At 43.5% G+C, this 19,791-nt stretch overlaps 1 protein-coding gene across 2 annotated transcripts in view; it reads right to left on the reverse strand.

The window, feature by feature from the left end:
• The window catches only part of MEGF11 (multiple EGF like domains 11), a 432,367-nt gene that overhangs the window by 260,628 nt on the left and 151,948 nt on the right, over positions 1-19,791 (reverse strand). The gene's annotated exons all lie outside the window — the stretch shown is intronic.

Consider the following 19,791-nt stretch of genomic DNA (forward strand, 5'->3'; position numbering starts at 1 on the left):
ATTCAGCCTTGCACAAAAGAAGAATGCAGCTAAACTTCACGTTGAGCTGGTAAACTGCAAAAATTGCAAGTTGGGGAATTGGTGTCACTTTGAAGCTGACCCCCACCTTTTTCTTCTCCTTTTTAAGTTCCCCTGCAAACTGCTTCACCAGCAGAAGCTACTTTCAAGTGTTCAGTATCGTACAGTCAAGAGAGAACACTAATTCCACTAATGGCATTTTAATGATTGCAATTAAACAAAAGGCTCTTGGTTAATCTGTCTAGGCATGTTTGCCAGGAGAGTCACTCCAATGTACAGACTAAATCCAGTGGCATTTATCCTCTATGCCTGCTCTCAGAACCACAGAGCCACCAAGCCGGCCTTCAAAAGATGATGCTAATGAATCCATATGAGGGTTGTGGAATGGCAACATCAGTAAGGATACAGTGAGGCCTAGAGGCCTCAGACAGACGGAAGGCAGATGGCCAAATGGCATACTACTCGAGGTGGTGGGGTAACAGTTAACAGAACAGGAACAGGTGAAGGAAACTCTGTTGGGACCCAACACCAAGCCACTGGATCAATTGGGAAGGGGCCAACAACACAGATACCATAAACAAGATATCACAGTTAGGGAATAATGAGAAATTCATTTCAGTTCATTTTTTTCATCAGGATTTATCTTAGTTCTCATTTTCCGGAGCAAACATGGACTCGAGAACAATCTGCAGTCGAAGTTCATACATTTCCAAGCTTGCAATGTGATTTGAGGCCCCAAAACAACGTGTACAACAGCATATATACATTTGACAAATGTGCATTAAAAATGCATTCTTTTGAAACATGCGCACAAACATGCTTTAATCAATGAGAGTATATTTCAAATATACACACAATTGATGTGTACATTTGGAAGAATATGCACAAAAGTATGCATGAATTTTCATGCAAAAATAAAAATAAAAACAAAAAACACAATCTGATATGGACATGAGATAAAATGAGTTTTGAGGTGGAATTTGGAGAACTTCAGCTAACTCCAATTTTGCTCATATAGCGCACATCCCTAATCACAGTCATTACCAGAAGCATTTGTGGCTGTAGTTCTTTTTGCCTCCCTTCTTAACTATGCAAATTCAGTGGAAGTTTTAAACACTGTAACATGCAGAGAAAAGCGGGCACATACATTATTGCAGAATTCCCCAGAATTAGAAAGATAAACATGCAGGAAAGATGGAAACCATGGGCAGGAGGAGTCTAAGGGAGGAATCCTGGCTCAGCAGCAAAACTTTGCAAGGAGAAGGTCCCCAGTCCAATCCTGACATTTCCAGTTAAAAGATTCCAGAGAGCAGAGGTGGGAAAGACTTCTGCCTGAGAGAGCCACTGTCAGCTAGAGTAGTCGGTACCGAGTTAGGAGGAATCTCTGCCAGCTGCAGGGCCTGGGAGGGATGAGCGCGCTCCTCTCCCACGGACGGCTGTTCCTCCTCAGAATCAGAACTGCTCTGAGGTTCTATGGGCTCAGTGTCCACCCTGACAGACATACTGCAAGGCAGCTTCATATAACTACATCAAGGGTGCATAACCTGCATCCTCCCCCGCCCCCAACCTTTACTGTGTCCCTTCAAGGGACCCCTGACCATTCCAATACCACTGAATTTTCCCTGCTTGTACTCTCTACTATCTCCCCTTGAGATCTCCATATAGATGGTCTTTTCCCTGCCACAGCTAGCAGCAATGAAAGAGCAGGCTGTATCAGAATCACTGGGGAGAGTGTGTGCACACATGTCTGTGTCCATGTGCATGCACATGTGTGTGTCTATGTATGCAAGAGAAAGGGAGAGTATGTACACATGTGTGGTTCCCTATCTCCAAGCCTGCATCACATGTGACCCTTGGGGCCCAAAAGGATAGGGAACCCTGATCTAGATCTCTATATTGTGCAGTTTCTTCCAAACTATCTCAAATTACCAGTCCAGAGCAACTTACTTTCAATTTGAGCCAACACTGAACCAAATGCGAGCAAGTTTACCTGTAGCACAGGTGACACAGTGCTAGGCATTACGTACACAGTTATATAAAATTGCAGCCGCTATTTCCTTAGGAATGCATGGAATCCCATGAATCACACATATCCATTCCAGAACACTGATAATGATAGCCTGCTCAAATATCACCAGATAATTAGACTGCAACCTTTAGTCAGTTTAATTAGCAAATAAGAAGCTGCCTTATACAGAGCCAGGCCATTGGTACTAATCACTCTGCACTAGCAGCGCTTTCCAAGGTATCAGGAAGAAGGGAACTTTCCTGGCTCTGATGCCCCCAATTTTTTTAAAAGTGAAGACGCCGGGGATTGAACGTGGGCACTTCTGCATGCAAAGGATGTGCTCTACCACTGAGCTATGACCCCTCCCCAGTAGATGACTCAGCTATAGCTTTCATTGGCTTAATCAGCAAGGACAACTCTCTAAATCAGTGTGGCCGCGAGTTAAAGACACATTGTGTTTGCTGGCTACAGGTTTTGGAGCATCTTTGGACAAGACACCCTCAATGGACCCCTCCCTGAGCACGTCTGCCTTCTCACCGCCATTGTCACCAACTGCTCTTGCTCCTCCTCCTCTTTCTCATCATTGCTCCCACTGGCTTGGTTGACAGGCAGAGAGCCAGGGAGCAAGTCGGCAGTGGCATCTACTGCTCCTCCTTCTCACCACCACCACCGTTGTCTGGGCCAGAGCAAGAGGCAAGTGAACAAGCAGGTCACGATGTGAAGAGGAGGAGAAACTCCAGGGGGCTCTGGTTAGTGGGTCCCTGCTGGGCTGTGGGCCCTCAGCAGGTGCCCGACCATGCCTACCTTTGACGCCGGCCTTGACTGTAGAAAAACAACGATGGGGTAGAAATTAAGCTCATAGGCGGCCTTTCCAGTTAAAGATATTATAATTCTATTATTATGCTTAGGGTTCAACACACCCACACCCCATCTGTTGTGGTCATTTGTTTCACCAGTTTCATTAAAATCAGACCTGCCCCAGAGATCTTTACATTGCAAAGATAATGCAAGTAGGAGGCTGTCACCAGCTCCTTCTTCTCAAAGGCATCTGTGCTCCGAATTAAAAAACCAACAGAGTGATGAATTTACCTAATTACAGCAAAAACAAACAACTCCAAGTGACTAAGGCCGGCCTGCTCTCCTGTTTAAAAAGCAATTACATTCCACCACTGCACAGACACACTCATCACCATCTCAGGATGAGGACCAAGATAACACCCTTGAAAGTTCCTTTCGCTCCACATGCAATTGCTTTCAAAGCCTGTATCTTGAGAGACATCAAAGTTTCTGTTGACTTTCAATTTTCACTTTCTTAGATTAAGAAGTCCACGAAGGTAGGTGCTGCTAGAGGGATGTAATGGTAAAGAGGCAAACAAGGCAAACTCTGCTGGACACCCATAAAGATGACATCAAAGCAAAACCTGTAGGCTGTGCTTTGAGCAAGTCCTACCTTCCATTGCATATACTTGGGTATAACCCCCATTTTCTTTATGCACACCAAGTTCAGATGTGTACAGATTAGTACCAAATAATGGAACATCACCAATCAGCTACCAAGACTTTACTGGTAAATTAAAGCAAGCACATCACAACTAAAGGTATTTACACAATAGAGCTGAATGATAGAAAAGGCATTAAGAGAAAATAAAAGTTGTACAATGCAAGCTCCTCTACCCTAGCTGTACTTAGACTTTTCCAGGCTGCTTCTTCCTGCTCACTCCTCAGGCTCTGATCTCCCAGACTCTCTATATAGACCCTCCTCCCTCCAAACTGAAAGTACTATTTCAAACCTGAGGAAATGAAACTTAACTGGGTAAATGAAACTGAAACTTTGCTGGGGAAATGAAACTACTCCCTCCAAACAAAAAAACCCAGGCCTCTAAGCATGACCCTTTTCTCCTTTGCCTCTGTAGGCCTCAAACCTTCACAGATGCTCTTTCTGCTTTTTGCCCTCTTAGCTTCCTCTACTGGTTTAAAAACAACAACATACCAGTACAGAAAGCGGGATCCTCAATTTGCATAAGCATTTGTTCAACATCTGCAAACATGAGGCAAGCCCTGGGCAGTGGAAGATGAAAGATGGGGATGTTTCTGCAACCCAGAAGGGTATACACAAAGCCACCATGCTCCAGGCTGGGAGGGTTAGACTTCATATCCTAGTTCCCATTACAGACACAATGCATTCAAATGCACACCTTCCACACTCTCTCTAACATTTTCCTCACCCCTCTTCCAACTGTTTCCACTCTACCACCTCCAAACTTTTCAATATTTTGCTGTGCCTAGCAAACCATCAATTTCTTGTCCACAAAGCAAGCAATCAAACTCTGCAGGGAAGAAGCATGAAAACACTCTAGTCAGATGCCGCAGAAAAGAACATACAACGACTGAACGGCATTCCGTTCCACCAAGCCAGGATCAATTTCCTGACATCGGACAGTTGGGGCTGAATTTCTGGTACTTCATCCAAAATGGACAAAAAAAGGGGTGCAATGCAGACCGCATTCTGCTCCCCTTCTCTTTCCCCCATCCAGTCATGCATTTTTCACAGCAGAAAGGATCAGTTTGGGCAGTGAACGTGAAATCACTTCCAGTAGATTGTGTTTAAACATTAAACAGAGTTTATTGAGCCTGTAGCGCCAACGACGATGATAAAACAGATCTTTACACCCTTCATAAACACTGTGGCGTATACCTTTGTGGGCCGGGGGAAGCAGATGGATGGATGCCTCTTGAGCGGTAACACTCATCTCAATCTCCCTTCCACTGTCAGATTATTACAGCTGGCTTACAGTCATGAGACCCTTTCCTCACTTCATGCTAAATTGTTTGGATGATAAAAAGGCATTCCAGCTTTTCCCCATCTGAGGTGTTCTCACTTACTCGGGGGGAGGGGGGCTTTTCTTCTTTTAAATCCATTAAAAAAAAAATTGTTCTCCTGTCTCCACTGCCAGGTCTGTCATTTCTTCTTCCTGCTGCTCTTCTCACATTCTGATGAAAATTCAGAAACCTGCAACATCCGCTCCCTGCTGATAGTTGAAATGTCTGCAAAATCCCAGGCTGCATGCCTCACCCCCACCCCTTGGTCTCTCCAAAGTGATGCGCTGTGTCCCCGACAGCCTCCTTACTTGCCTCCTTGGCCTCTGTAGCTGTTCCTCTGATGCTCTGTGTCAAGAGATGCAGGGGCTGGAATGCCTGGGACCCTCAGGCTAGGACCTCGCCTCCTAAGCGCCTCTCATGCATGGTGTGAGGACCTGAGTCGTCTTTGGCAAAGAACAGGAGAGAGGTGCACGGCATCAGCCCCCACAACCTGTGGAAGGCAGCATGAAACTTCTGGATTGGTCAAGAACACTGGCAACCCTGCCAGAAGCCTGGCCTTCCACATTCCACCATTGCTTGCTTGAGAGGCTTGAGGGCCTTTTGTCTCAAACTGCAGCTCTAGACGGTCCAAGCAGCACCACACGGTCTGCTCTGGCCCATTACTGCAAAGATGCTTCCTCACTGGCCCATTGCTCTGTGGCTCTAGCTTCAGAGAACTACAGAGAAACAAACCAGACCAGCAAAGAAACCTCTCTGCAGTGATAAGCCAGAGCAGGTCATGTGGCATTGCTTGCCCTTTAGAAAAACATTTAGGGGCTACAAGGAGCTGCTACTGCAGTGGCTGCTGCTGGGTTCCATGCGAGAGACTAGCCTTGCCTCACTGCCGCCTTGTTCCCCATTGCCTTTCCCTCCAGCCTTCCAACTTGACAGGAGTTTGGCTGGGCACACAAATGCACACCTCCAGAAGTGGAGCAAGTTCCTATGAAACTACTTGGTGATGACATTGCTGAACTGGGAAAGAGCACCACGAATCACTCGATTTAGAGGACCAGCTGTGGGCACGGATCCAGTTTCAAAAAGCTCACCCATCAGCCCCCACATTTCCAAGGAGCCATCTGTTCAATACAACTAATGCTGGGTGATGAATGAGGAGGCCGCCAGCAGGTAAAATTTAGCAAGGAGAAGAAAAGGGATGATCAGATCAGTGCAGGAACTTCAAAACCTCTCCTTTGAACAAACCCTTTCAATTAATTATTCCCTTTAAACCATAACCTTTAAAAATCGCTATTCAAAACAAGGCACAGCTGGGTTGGAAAAAGTTAAATAAATCCAAATTCTGCAAACTGAATTAAGCAAATGAAATCTGTTAGCATTTGCATAATTTATTTGACATGTGTGTCAGCAAGCCAAAGGGGAAAGCAAGGCAAGGAGGCAAGCAGAACACTGAAACCTTCCCTGTTGCTGTGCAAAAAAGGCTCACACATGGAAATGAAGTAAATAAAACCAGTTTTAAAACTGTGGTCTTCACTCCCATGATCATCTAAGTCAGGATTCATCTGGGTCACATGGTGGCCAGTCAATGGTCAAGCTTTCTGGGTCAGGTTCAGCCCAGACTCAGATTGTGTTGTAGAGCAGAATACCTGGGACTGACCTGGAGAATAGAACAGCCCCCAAGGAAGTTGGGATGGCTAACATAACTATGAATGTTTGTAGCATCTGTATGCACAATTTCTTTAAGATACAGCTAAACCTGCTTTCCCCTGACTTGGAACAATGGAACTCAAGAGATGCCTTCACGTAAAATAGACAAGTCACATGCTAGAGGGAAAATACTGTGTCCATTTCTGGTCACCACACCTAAAAAAAGATATTGCCGAGCTGGAAAAAGTGCAGAAAAGGGCAACTAAATTGTTCAAGGGGCTGGAGCATCTCCCCCATAACAGAAGGTTACAACAGCTGGGATTGTTTAGCTTGGAAAAAAGGAGGATAAGGGGAGACATGATAGAGGTGTACAAAATTATGCATGGTGTGAAGAATGTGGATAGGGAGACATTTTTCTCCCTTTCCCAAAATACTAGATACCCAGGGTCATCCTATGAAGCTGATTGGTGGGAGATTCAGGACAGATAAAAGGAAGGACTTCTTCACACAATGCAAAGTTAAATTATGGAATTCACTACCACAGGGTGTAGTGATGGCCACCCATTTGGATGGCTTTAAAAGGGGGTTGGACAAATTCCTGGAGGAAAAGGCTATCAATGGCTACTAGTCTTGATGGCTATCTGCTATCTCCAGTACAAAAGGCAGTGAACCTAAGAGCCGCCCCAGGTGAGTCTCGCCCCGGGGGGGATCCACGGGGGAGCGGGGGGATGGCAGGCCATTCCGCCACAGAGTTCGGCCTCACCGAGTTCCATGGCGGAATTCTCTGCCATCCCTAGTGAACAGAATGCCGGACTAGATGGACCCCTGGTCTGATCCAGCAGGGCTCTTCTTATGTTCTTATGTTCTTATGAACTAAACTTGGACACAAGCAAGATCCATTAATGTGAATTATCCTAGGGAAATTTTTACATGCTACAGATAGGAATCTATGAACGTGTGCAGCACGGGTGCCGCTGTGACCACCTCCCAGTTGTGGGGAGCATTCCTTTTCTCCCCTCTGAGGGCCATATGAATGTGCTAATATGGATGAGGCTCAAAAACGCCTGCAAGTTTATTATGGGTTGGATCTGTCATACGAAATTCTAAAGGTGGGAAGATGCAGAAAGTTGGGCAAGCTGCTCTAATGGAGCATTTGGGGATGGGTTACCTTATCCTTGTTAATTGGAGCTAGCAGGGATTCCGAGGGGGGCATGCCGGGCTGAGCCTGACTTGGGGCAGGGGACTGTTTCAGCGTCTCACCGTTCAGGCTAGCAGTTTGCAATGTTGGGATTAAACATGTCTGCTCTGTTGGAACTAGGATTGAAGGTTTATATTTCCCCCCAAAGACAGGCGGGGGGGTGGGGGGGTGAGGAAAATAATTGTGTTCAAAGGGAAGGATATTTATCTCCTTTCTTTAATGGGGTTCCTAGCTCACACTACCAATTTAAAATTTTAGAAGAGCAGACCAAGCATTTTGAAATGGTAATGGTTCTTTGTAAGATCATTTAGCTTGTTTGAAGTGCAAATGATGCAGTACAGCTGAGGAAAGGGCCTTTGTTAAGCAAAGGCTCAAGGTGTTTAACACCCTGATCCTAGGCATGCTTACTCAGAAGTAAGTCCTGCTGAGTATAATGAAGCTTGCTCCTAGGTAACCATGCCTAGGATTGCAATCCTAGAAGAATATTGTGAGGAGTCAACGTTTGTAGTCAGAAAAGGTTGGAAGTTAAGAAGTCCTATAAATGGAATACAGTAAATCCACCCCCTTTTTTGAAAGAGACTTTTACTCAATTTAAAATATAATAATTTAAAACATAATAAAAAGATAAAACAATTGGGCAATTCTGACCTAAATGAAGGGACTGGTTTCATCATGAATTCTGATTTAGTCATGAATCCTGACTAAAAAATAATCTGTTAGCTTTACCAAACTCTGTGGTTAGAGAATTTCAGTTATCTAGTTTGTAAAACTGTATCTGAGAAGGGGACTCTAGCCTATACAAACCTATGCCACAAAAAGTGAACAGTCAGTCTTTAAGGTGCCACAGGACTCCTGCTTCTTAAAGAAACATGCCTTTCTTTCTTCACTTCTGAAATGCAAATTTTAGAGAAAGAATTAAAATAAGCACCGCACCTTACTGGCCAATATCTATACTTTTCCCCACATGGGGGGGGGGGGGGCTTGTAGCAGAAAATGTGAATATTAAACAAATTAATATTGTTCAGAAAATATTAAACAAATTAAATTACTATTATATATTGCAGAAGGAAAATTAGAAAGGAATAAACAGTCAAGCACCATGAAATGAATTGTAGAAAAGTTTTTAAAAATTCATGTGTTAATTAACCTAGATAAAGCCTAATTTATTAATACACAACTTCATTCAGTATGATTAAATGGATATTTGTTTTGAAAATGCATGTAATATTGCTGCAGTAATGTGATGGGATTGTACTTTTCAGCTGGTAGGAGAGAATAATGGATGGCTACCAGGACCAACTAGAATTTTTGGACCCACTTAAGCTGCAGGTTTAATTCCACATGGGTCCCCTGCATTTCATATGGAAGAAGCGGGGGCAACTGTGTGCCCATGTGGAGCCACATAAAAGAAGCATGGCTCAGTTCAATCACTAATAACAACAACAACAATTCTCAAACAAAAACGGATTTCTCTCACAGCTAAAAAAGCAGCCGACATGTCCAACCATGTATCATTTTTTCTATGTTATGAATTACCTCATCCATAAGTTCTATAACTCACCCAGTGTTTGCGTAACAAGTAGCTTGGCTTTCCTCCAGTTTCTTTTTATATCTTAATTTTGATATAGCATTTGAAATCTTTGTCTTTCAATTCAATAATTTTAAAAAATGATGCTTCTTCTTTACTTCTTCTACATGTAGACCACCCTCAGTTGGCATGGGCATTCTGGGATTTTTAAAAATACTGGTGGAGGTGCAGGCTAACAAGCGTGGGCCCAACACTCTTGGGAAGTGAAGTGTAAACACAACCTGTTTGGCTTTGTGTGATTAATAGGCAGCTTTGCAGCAACTGGGTATGATTTGTGGAATTAAAAAAAAAACCTTTAAAAAGGGACATGACAGTGCCAGAAAGAGGGGGGAAAGTCAAGAAATCAGTCTGGCTGTCAACTTGCTGGAGGGACCACCTTGATTCCAGGAGTTAAGCAGTTCCAGCATCTGAGGGCTTAGCATGACTTTATACCACACCCAGCCATATTTGCACCCATGCAGGTTTTACCAGGTGTTTCCTATCCAAACTTTAAAATGAAAAGCAGAACCATCACAACACAGAATTTCATTGATAAATGCAAAGTCAGCACACTCTGTCACGAAACTAACCATTTTTAACATAGTTCTGATGTGGGTCCTGGTTTCCTGAAGACAACTCAGGAATGTCAGTAAAATATGGACAAGAATGGGCTGAGCTATAAAGACTGCAGCAAAAAATGAAGAAATCTAGACCAGACAATGCCAGTGTCATGTTCTGACTGACATATTTTTATAATGCAATTAATGAAATAAATAAGCATTGGATACCAATAACCTCAGGTGACATAAATGGGATTAATCCATTTTTATCCTAACCAACTCAGAAGGATGTTAGTGAATGTGTGTGTGTTTTTGTGTGCATGTGTGCGTGTGTGTGTGTGAGAGAGAGAGGGAGAGAGCGAGCGAGCGAGGTGGGGGGGGGAGACAGGCAGGCAGGCAGGCAGACCCAAAGCCCCCCAGTAAGTCTAAAGGCTAAGCAAAAATTTGAACTGATGTCTTAGTGTTCTTAGTTTAACACACTATCCACTCCACCACATTGGATCTCACATGTTACCTGCTGTGAATGAAAGACATTCCTAAATTCCCCAAGCCTGCAACCAAACTGGTCCTCTTTTTTTTAAGCCGCTCTGCCTGCTTCATAAACACCACAAACCTAATCATCTTTATTTTTGTGTATTTCCCTTCTTGCAGAGCAAAGATAAAAGGTGCTCACTCATGAACAAACATGATTGGACTAGGTGAGAAACAGATTTCACTGCTGAAAAACAAGTCATCACACTCAAGCTTGTAAAAGCCAGTAGTTTTCTGACAGACTGGTTTTAATGCAGGAGGATGTTTGTTTTTGTGCATGTCCTCGCCTTTTTTCGCAAGTGTTTATATATTAAAGCCATTTCCAGTTCTGTTGTATGTGAAAACAAAGATGTTGTTACCTATTTTTCACTGTAAGAATATTGTTGCCATAGATAGTAGCTTACGGAGGAGTCAAAATCCTGCCTTCAACTTATTGTTCCTACGCAAGGACATTAAAACTTTATTAAATGCAAATAAAAGTGGCACCAAATGAGCCCTACCTTGCACCCTCATCCCAAATATCTACTGACAGCCAAGCTAGACATTATGCAGGCCACATAGCACAGAGGCAGGCAGTGTGGTGCCCATAGGCACCAATGTGCCCCCAGACACTTCTTTTGGATCCTGCCAAGGTGCCTTATCCCTCCCACTTATTTTTTTTAACACAAACCCATTTTCTTATCTGCAGCTGGGACTACTGTGAAATAGGTTTCTGTGAGGTATGTTAAGGGATGTATGAGATATTCATTTCAGTTCATTTCTGATCAGGAATTTACCCGGTTTGCCCTTTCCAGACTGAACATGGACTCGAAGGCAATCTGTGATCAAAGTCCATACATTTCTGAGTTTGCAATGTGATTTTCAGACTCCCCAAAAATGCATTCAACAGCATGCGTACATTTCAAAAATGCGTACATTTAAAAAATGCACACAATTGATACGTACAGTTAGAAAAATACACGCGGAAATACGCACGGATTTTCATGGGGAAAGAAAAAAAACAAGCTCACAATGTGATACGGATTTCAGTCGGAAAGAGTTTCAGGATGGAATTCGGAGAACTTCAGCAAGCTCAAGTTTTGCTGATTCGCATATCCCTAGGTAGCCTAGGCTGAGAGTCAGTGCCTGGCCCAAAGTCACCCAGTGAGTTTCATGGCCTAGTGGGGATTAAAACCTAGATCTCCCAAATCCCAGACCAACACTGTAACCACTACACCACACTGGCTTTCCCTCCAAGCACCCCTGCTTTTCCCCTGAAATCCCTTTTTCTTAAAAAAAAAAAAAAAAAGGGGGGGGGGAGTCTCCATTCCCATTAAAATATTCTAGCCTTTCATTTTCAGACTGGGTAGCTGAACAGGAGAGAGGGGCTGATGTCATCATAAGTTAAAATTCACAACCTGCCATTCAAATTTTGTACTAGGGAGTTTTAAATTGAGTACATGTTGCATTGTTGGTATAAGTATCTGAGAGCTGTGTCATATGTTAACCCCCGCCCCAACGTGGAAATTACATGTGCGTAGGAAATAATCAGGTGCAACCTCAAGCAAAACCGTCTTCCAGCTGTGCTTCTCATTTATCCAGACTGAGAGTCCAAGCATCCAGCTGCTCAAGGGCTTTACCCTTAAACGGGATCTTGCTGAGATGTTGTACTAGGCTGTTATGACTTAGGCTATTTTTTTCTTGACAAAGATAAAGATGAAATAGGTTCTTGTTCTAATGACAGTTTGTCCTGAGAAGTCTGATGAAAACTACACTATCTGTATAGATTACTGACCAACCTGTCACTGGCTGGTACTATAATATTTTGCTCCCTCTTTCTCTCTCCCTCATTCTCTTTTTCTCAGATGAAAGATTCTTGCAGTCGCTTTCCTCCCCTACAACAACATCAACAAGCAAATAATCCCCAAATTAAAAAGCTTGGGACGAATACTAGATGTGCAGCCCAAGATGACAACAGGGCAACCAACTAGAAAATCTACTTTACTTTTCATTTATTGCCTTCTGAATTTAGATTTTTAAAAATTACCTTAACTCGACAGGCTGAACTTTTGCAAAAGGCCGCAGACAATAGGACCATATATTACTGTGAAATGACAAATGCCAAGAACTGCCAACTGTCTCAAACCCCAGTCTGTTAATCAGAGATGCTGGCCATAAACACCGCCAGGGCCTTTCCAGAGAGGTTCATTCAAGGTGCTGAATTTGACCTACAATATAGCTTGGGCCACATGTATTTATTTGTTTGTTTCAGAAAACGTGTATGTCGCTTTTCATTAATATATCTCTCTGTTAACAAAGCAGTTCACAAAGTAAAATCATAACTAAATGCAATAAATCCAAGCAACAAAACAATAAAATGGCAATGAAGCAGTAAAACATCTAAGATAACCTGGGGTAGCTGGTAATGCTAGCAGACAGGGAAATGCCTAGGCAAACAAATCTGTCAGTAGTTGCAATGACTATGGAATGAGGTCCCCACTGAGGCCTGCCAACACTGCCATCTTTCTGGCGCTGGGTTAAGGCTGCCCTCTACTCCCAGGTGTTTAATGGCATATGATGGGGCGCTCGAACAGGTCTGTTATTGAAATTATGTGCTGAAATTGTTTTTAGCTATTTAAACTATTTTAAATTTTGTATGTTAAATTTTTTTCGACTATGTTTTATTATAATGTTGTATTATGTGACATTGTGTAGCGTTTATAACATTGTGGTTTCTTTTTTCTCTTTTTTGTGAGTTGCTGTGAACCGCCCAGAGAGCCTCAGCGATTGGGCAATATAGAAATGAAAATCATCCACACTAGGAGCCCACCTGAGCTCTATGGGGAGATCATTCCACATGGTGGACAGCAAAACCGAGAAGGCCCTCCTCACCACCACAACCAAGTTAACATCAGTAGCCGTGGTATGGTAAGCACACACACACACACGAACGTTAAGAAGGCGGTCTCTCAGATAACCCGGCCCAGAGCTGTTTACGGCCTTATCCGTCAGCAATAACTCCTTGAACATGGCCTAGTACCTAACTGGCAGTCAGTGCAGCACTTTCAGGACAGCAGTCATATGTGAACGATAAGAAGCTCCGCTGAACTGCCACATTCTGCACTAACTGCAGCTTCTCTTACATGTATCTAAGATACATTTTTAAAATGTATATGCTGCCCTTCAACCCCACAGTGATTTCTTAGATCACCAAGAGCACATTAGTTCAAGCAACAAGCAAAACCAAAGATAAGATTTAGCATCTGCGAGTGTTCAAAGAACTTCAAATACATCATGTTTATAATCCCTCCAAGAACTGTGCACTAATATAGGCCCTATCAGTCTGTATTTTTACCCCCATACTGCAGATGGGAGTGCTGAGACTGAGGGAGAGTGGCTTGTTTAAGGCTATCTAAAGATTTCATGGCAGAGGAGAGACCCAAACTGGGGATATCCTGATTTGTAGCACAGTCTCTTGGTGATTATGCTAAACCAGCTTCTCTTCCTTTGTTCATCAAAATAGACTGCTTTTTTGCATTTCCCGCTGAAGAACTAGCTAGGTTGCCCACAGAGTTCACCCAGTCCCCAGGTGGATGATTTGGGAATGCACCCCGCTGCTGCATCAGCCATATCATTACTAGGAGAAAGTTCACCCCTGTCAGAGTCTATCCAATTAACATGCTTGAAATACTTGGGTATATAAAAAGAACATCTGTCATGACCCTCAGTCCTTGGGCTTGCCAGTCTGCAGCAGATGATTCTGAGGAGGATGAGGCACAGGCTACTTCCTCAGGGGTAGGACAATCAGTGCGTTATTCGCCCACCCAGCTCCTCTGACTCAGAGGAGAAGACCCCAGCAGAACCTCCATCTCCCCAGCCTCACAGAAATCTCAGGCTACAAAATCAGGTGAGGACATTTTAGCAACACAGTCAGTTCCTCCAAGAGGTGCAGAGTGACCACACAACAGGTCTTATCAGCCAACACAAGGCTTCAGTTGGCTTTAGCTCCCTGCTGAGACAACATCCTTCTATTATCATAGTAGGAGAGTGTTCCAGCTAGCAGGACCCACTTAGAGCTATCCAAGATCTTACTTTCTTCCTGCCTTGATCCACCTTCCTGCCTTGATTTTGCTATCAGCTTCCTCTGCAGTCCTCAAGATCCCAAAGAATAGGACAAAAACAAAAAACTCTTGGCCAAAGACCACCCATGAAGCTAGTGAATTTCAGCGAGGGCATTTCATTTAGTTCAAATCCTGGAATACTATACCCAGTCCATAATATATCCTCATACTATGCAACAAAACATTTCACATATCAAAGACTACTCTTGTATATGACAGACATTTGCAGAAGAGCACTCTAACAATATGCTTGTCTTACTGAACACTGATCAATCTGGATGGCCATCACTCACAACCACAAGAACCTCCACTTAAAGCCAGGTTTATTCCCAGTGGCTTAGCGTCTCTCTACAGGAAGCCCCAAACCAACCTGCCATGCTATTAGAAGTTAATTGCTTTAAAATAATTGAGCAGGTGAGCAGGAAAAGTTCACACAGAGCTTTTACTGCTTCCCTTCTGCATCTGAATAACCAAAGCACAGGCTGAATGGACAAAAATGGGGAGGGGGAGACTTAAAAGCCATTATTTTAAAGGGGAGGGTGGAAGTTGGCTGGGAACATTTTACTGGCTGGGAACGATTCCTCTTAAACATCATTAAGGCCTTGAGAACTATTTTATTCAACAATTGCTTTTGATTTAAAAAAAATGTGATCCTTCCTTTTTTATTGTTATGATAATCAAGCCTTAATATATTACTGATTTCTGGTATGAAATCAAAGTGAGGCCTGGGGGCAGAGATGGCAGCATGCCAGCCAGCGTGCAGTAAAAGAAAGGGAAGGCACCACACAGAGTCAAATATGGCACCGGCTCCCTTTCGTAATTGATAAACCATTTGTCTAAAAGTTATTTTAACCTTGACAAGTGTTGAACTCTTCAATGAGAATTATGATTTCTCCTGATGGAAACTACAGAGGACCATAAGTTTGAGGGATGGGGTCTTCTTAGATCATTGATCTTCAACAAGTGGATGGTGCCCCAACCAAAGGGTCACCTTTGGTTATATTTGTGTTTAGGGTTTGGCTGTTTGGGGTTCAGAGAAGGAAGGCAGAAAGAGAGAGAACAAAGAGAAACTCTGATGCAAGTGAGGAAAGGGCTCCAGGATCTTTGAGGGCTGCATAGGAAGCTATCCTTGGCCCATCTAGCTCAGTACTGTCGACACTGACTGGCAGCGGCTCTCCAGCATTTCAGACAGCAGGTCTTTCCCCTAGCCTTACCTGGAGATGCTGCCAAGGACTGATCCTGGGAACTTCTGCATGTAAAGGAGGTGCTCTATGCCTGACCTAAGTGCAGCTTTTCTTACCTGTGCATAACAAACTGTAGTGACATCCTTCTCTCTATCCTGTTGTTTCTTCAGCATCATCGCAAAATTATTAACACTGATACTTGCAGGGTGGTGTTTTTTCCCCTATAGAATTCTGCTCTTCAAATATTTAAACCGAGCTAAAATTCCTTTTAGAGGCCAAACGTCTGAGGCTGGTGGAGCCTCTTTCTCAGGGCCACATTCCCATTAAGAATATAAGTAGGGATGGATGAACCTGTCAATTTCAGTTTCTCCTTTTTCTAATCTTAAGATTGTTTTATCCCGTTTCCACATCAGTTTGTGGCTTTTTAAAGTCTGCATGAAAATTCATATGGATTTTCCCTCATATACGCATTTTTGTACACATTTTTGCCTAATATATGCATTCTTGCAAGCAATTTTGCTTAACAGAGTGCATTTTTGTACATTGTTTTCAGTAATATATGCATTTGTGTTCGCACTTTTCCTTAACATATACATTTTTGTACACATTTTTTAATCGGAGAATTGTGTCACAAAATTCAGTGAAGTGAGAATACTGAAGTATAGCTGGATTTTGATTCACGTGTTAGTTTGGGAAGCATGAAATAGGCAGGTTTGCGTTAAAATCCAAACCAAACAAATGTTTTCCCCATCTCTAAATATAAAGAGAGACCTACTGGGTTGGGCTAATGGTATATGTAGTCCAAGATTCTCTTTCCAGCAGTGGTAAGGCAGATGTCTCTGGAGGTTCACAAGCAAGACACAAAGGAGGTGACCTTTTGCATGTGCTAGGGATGAATTGCCTTTTCCTGGCTGCCTTCTCTCCTTTGTCTCTCCTAGTCATTCACATTTTGGTTCCAGGTGTTAAAGGTATGCTTGAAAGAAAAAAATCCCTTTTCATCAAGGTATCTGCTATGCTGTTGCACAAATATCCCCCCTATATGTTAAAATGCTCAAGTGTCGGCCGAAACAAGAGTTTCTCAATGCACAAAGCAAGGCCAATGGATAACATATGAATTGGCCCAAAGCAACAATAGCTGCTACTTCTAGGAGCACTTCCTAAGCTCACCAGACTTGGCCAGGAGAGAGGCACACCAGAGAAATACAAAGACATCCAAAGCTCCAAGACTAGCAAATGCGGTAATTATATTCAATAAAAAGAGTATATTGAGATTTCAAGGCTAATCCTGAGGTATCGTTTACAAAGGCTAACAGGGAATCATTAATTTAAGACTTGGCTAACATTCCTCTCCCTACAGCCCCCAAAAACCCTTCTTACAAAGGAAATATACTGGATCATTGCCCAGTGAGGAAATAAAAGTTATGAATAATGTTTCTATCTCCATCATTGTCAGTACTTTAATATTCCTAATTACCAAAAAAAAGAGCTAGAATATTTGATGTAGGAAGCTTCCCGCTTTTTCTTTTTTTTAAATCACCACTTCCCAAATTAGTGCCCTTTTGTAAATCAATTGATGGTGTTTGTCCAAAGCCTTGTACAGATGTTCAATATTGTCTGCATTTTTCAGTGTATAGATTGTGCAATTCACATCTCTGTGAGACGGGGCCCGTGGTGCATGGTGGAACAGGGCTTGCTGCTGCCACCACAACTGCCACCACCACACATAAAGATGAGTACTGAATGTCTTACTGAATAATACAAGGGAAAGGACATCTATTAGATTGGCATCTCATCTGTTACTCTTCCTTCTTACACCGAGCTTTTGTGACTTGGAGCTCTTTTTCACCCCCCTGCCAGTTGCCCATTGTAACCTCTCAAAATCCATGCACATTAAAGAAGTACCCATTTTATCTGTGGGTGAAAAAAAGAAAAGAAAAAAGAAGATAATAAAAAGAGTAATTCAGAATAACATGACTTCCGGGCCATTTTTCATAATCATTTCTACCAAGGGCTTTTAAAAAGCTTTTCTAATAATAGCTGCTCACTATTTCATCCAGACTTTCTAGCTCTTATCAACCTGCCTTCTGAGGAGAAGATCTCCTGTCTTAACATCCTTAAGCAGCCTCACACAACACCACGCCTTGGATCCTGTGGGCAACACTTTGGATCCTGTGGGCAGCACTTTGCAGCAGAGCACGTGCGTGGCCTGCAGCAGGTCCCAAGTTCGACCCCCATTTGAAAAAGCATCAGGACTGGCAAAGACTGTTGCCTGACACCCTGGAGAGCTTGTGGTCAGATGACTAAACATAGCAGGTCCCCCTCCCCCCCAGTCTAGTCTTGTTCAGAGTGTGGCCCATGCTCCACACTCTTGAAGATGACCCTCTTTGCTCCCCACACTTTGCTGGAGCTCTCAGTGTTTGTCTCCATCTCCTGGTTGGCACCCCCCTCAATTCCCAGCCACCTAGCTTTTCCACACCCATCGGGGGCTTTCCCCTAACAGGTGCAGAGGGGGCTACCTTGTCATGCAAAGCTTTTAACTCAGTCTTTTTCTCTGAAGATTTTCTGCAAGCAGCAACCAGGAAAGCCCCACTGGCCATGCATATTTGTTGGTAAGAAGCCATAATTCCTACCTGAGTGCCATCCCATGATGTGACCCATGTCGCATAAGTGCATCTGCTTTTTCTAATCTGGAACTTGCTCCTGAGTAGAACACAGCTTATGAAACAGACCACATTCTCCAGGTGTGATGCACACGCAACCTCAGCTGTGCCCACTTACAGGGAGGCTGCATCAGATCCCGCACCCAGGCAAGCAGGCAACTCGTTTGTTGGGGTTAATCTTTAGATGTACCCACCTGCCTTCCCTATTCAAAAAAGCCTCCCCAGCTGCTCTTTCAGCCTCTCCAGCATATCACTTGCTTAACTTGGGACCACTCTAGCGGGATTCCCTGGACAGGATCATAACCTGCAACCTCTCCCTTCTACTTCCATAGTCCCACCCTCTCCCCTCTGCCAACACCTACAGCCCCCTGCCCAAGCACACTGAACTTGTAAAATGGGTGTACCTTGCTGTTATAAAGCAACATGCTTCCATGATTCTTTTAGGCAAGAGGTGTCAGACCTCAGGCCCACAGGCCAATCTGGCCCTCCAGGGTTCTCTCGGTTGACCACCACCCCCTTTCCTCTGACTGCCAAATGTCTGGTGGTTTTCTGGCTTTTGCATGGTTTTTCCCCATTCTAAAAGCCTCTCCTAAGGCTTAATTACTGGTGGTAAAAGCTTTAAGCTAAAATATGCTGGCATTTTGCCCATGCCCATTTTGCTTTTGGCCCTGCCAACCCCTGGAATGCGGCCTCTGAAAACTCCTCGGAAATTTGGCCCAACAACATGGCTGAACCTGAACCGAGAGTACCACCACCGAGGAAGGGCACAGCTGCGATACCAATGCGTGAGGAAAATGTCCCAGCCTTCCAACGAACAGGACTGCGCTGTCATTCTATTATCTTCATCCTTTATAAGGATGCTTGTCCAAGATCCCTATCAATACTGGAAAGAGAAGGTGGACTGTCCACTCAGTAAATCAACTGCAGTATCTTTTTTGGATACAGCTGCATTCACTTGCCGGTTCTAGCAGAGTTAAGAACCGCCCAGAGAGCTTCGGCTATTGGGAGGTATAGAAATGAAATGAAATGAATAAATAAGAAAGAAGCTTAGTTCAATTATGTCAAGTAATAGATACATCATCTTATATTGCATAACCCTGTGGTGTTTACTTTGGAGGCAACGCTGGACATTTTGTTCTAGTACGAGCTCATCTAGCCAGCAAACACACTGATTTACCAATTAACAAGTGGTCAGAGAAATTAACCATTCTTTGACAGGAAGGATTTCAAACCTTTGAACACATAAGTTATTCTTCCAGTAGGCTATATCCATAGCAGCCAGTGGTAAGTTCACCAATTTCACCTCCTCACTCTCCCATTTCCCTCTGAAAACAATGCCAGAAATCACATCATGGAAAAAGAACTTTCAAAACAGCTACACTACAGTTGAGAGAGCTTATAAAGGACAGCGCTTTGTTGTGGACCCTGGAGCTGGCCTCTGGTACAAGGAGAGAGAGAGTGGGGGAAAAGGAAAATTCACAAAACAGCATGGAGGAGGGAAGAA

The sequence above is a fragment of the Heloderma suspectum genome, chromosome 11, assembly GCF_057233095.1.
Source record: "Heloderma suspectum isolate Gila_16-S chromosome 11, 16-S_ref, whole genome shotgun sequence".
Taxonomy (NCBI): domain Eukaryota; kingdom Metazoa; phylum Chordata; class Lepidosauria; order Squamata; family Helodermatidae; genus Heloderma; species Heloderma suspectum.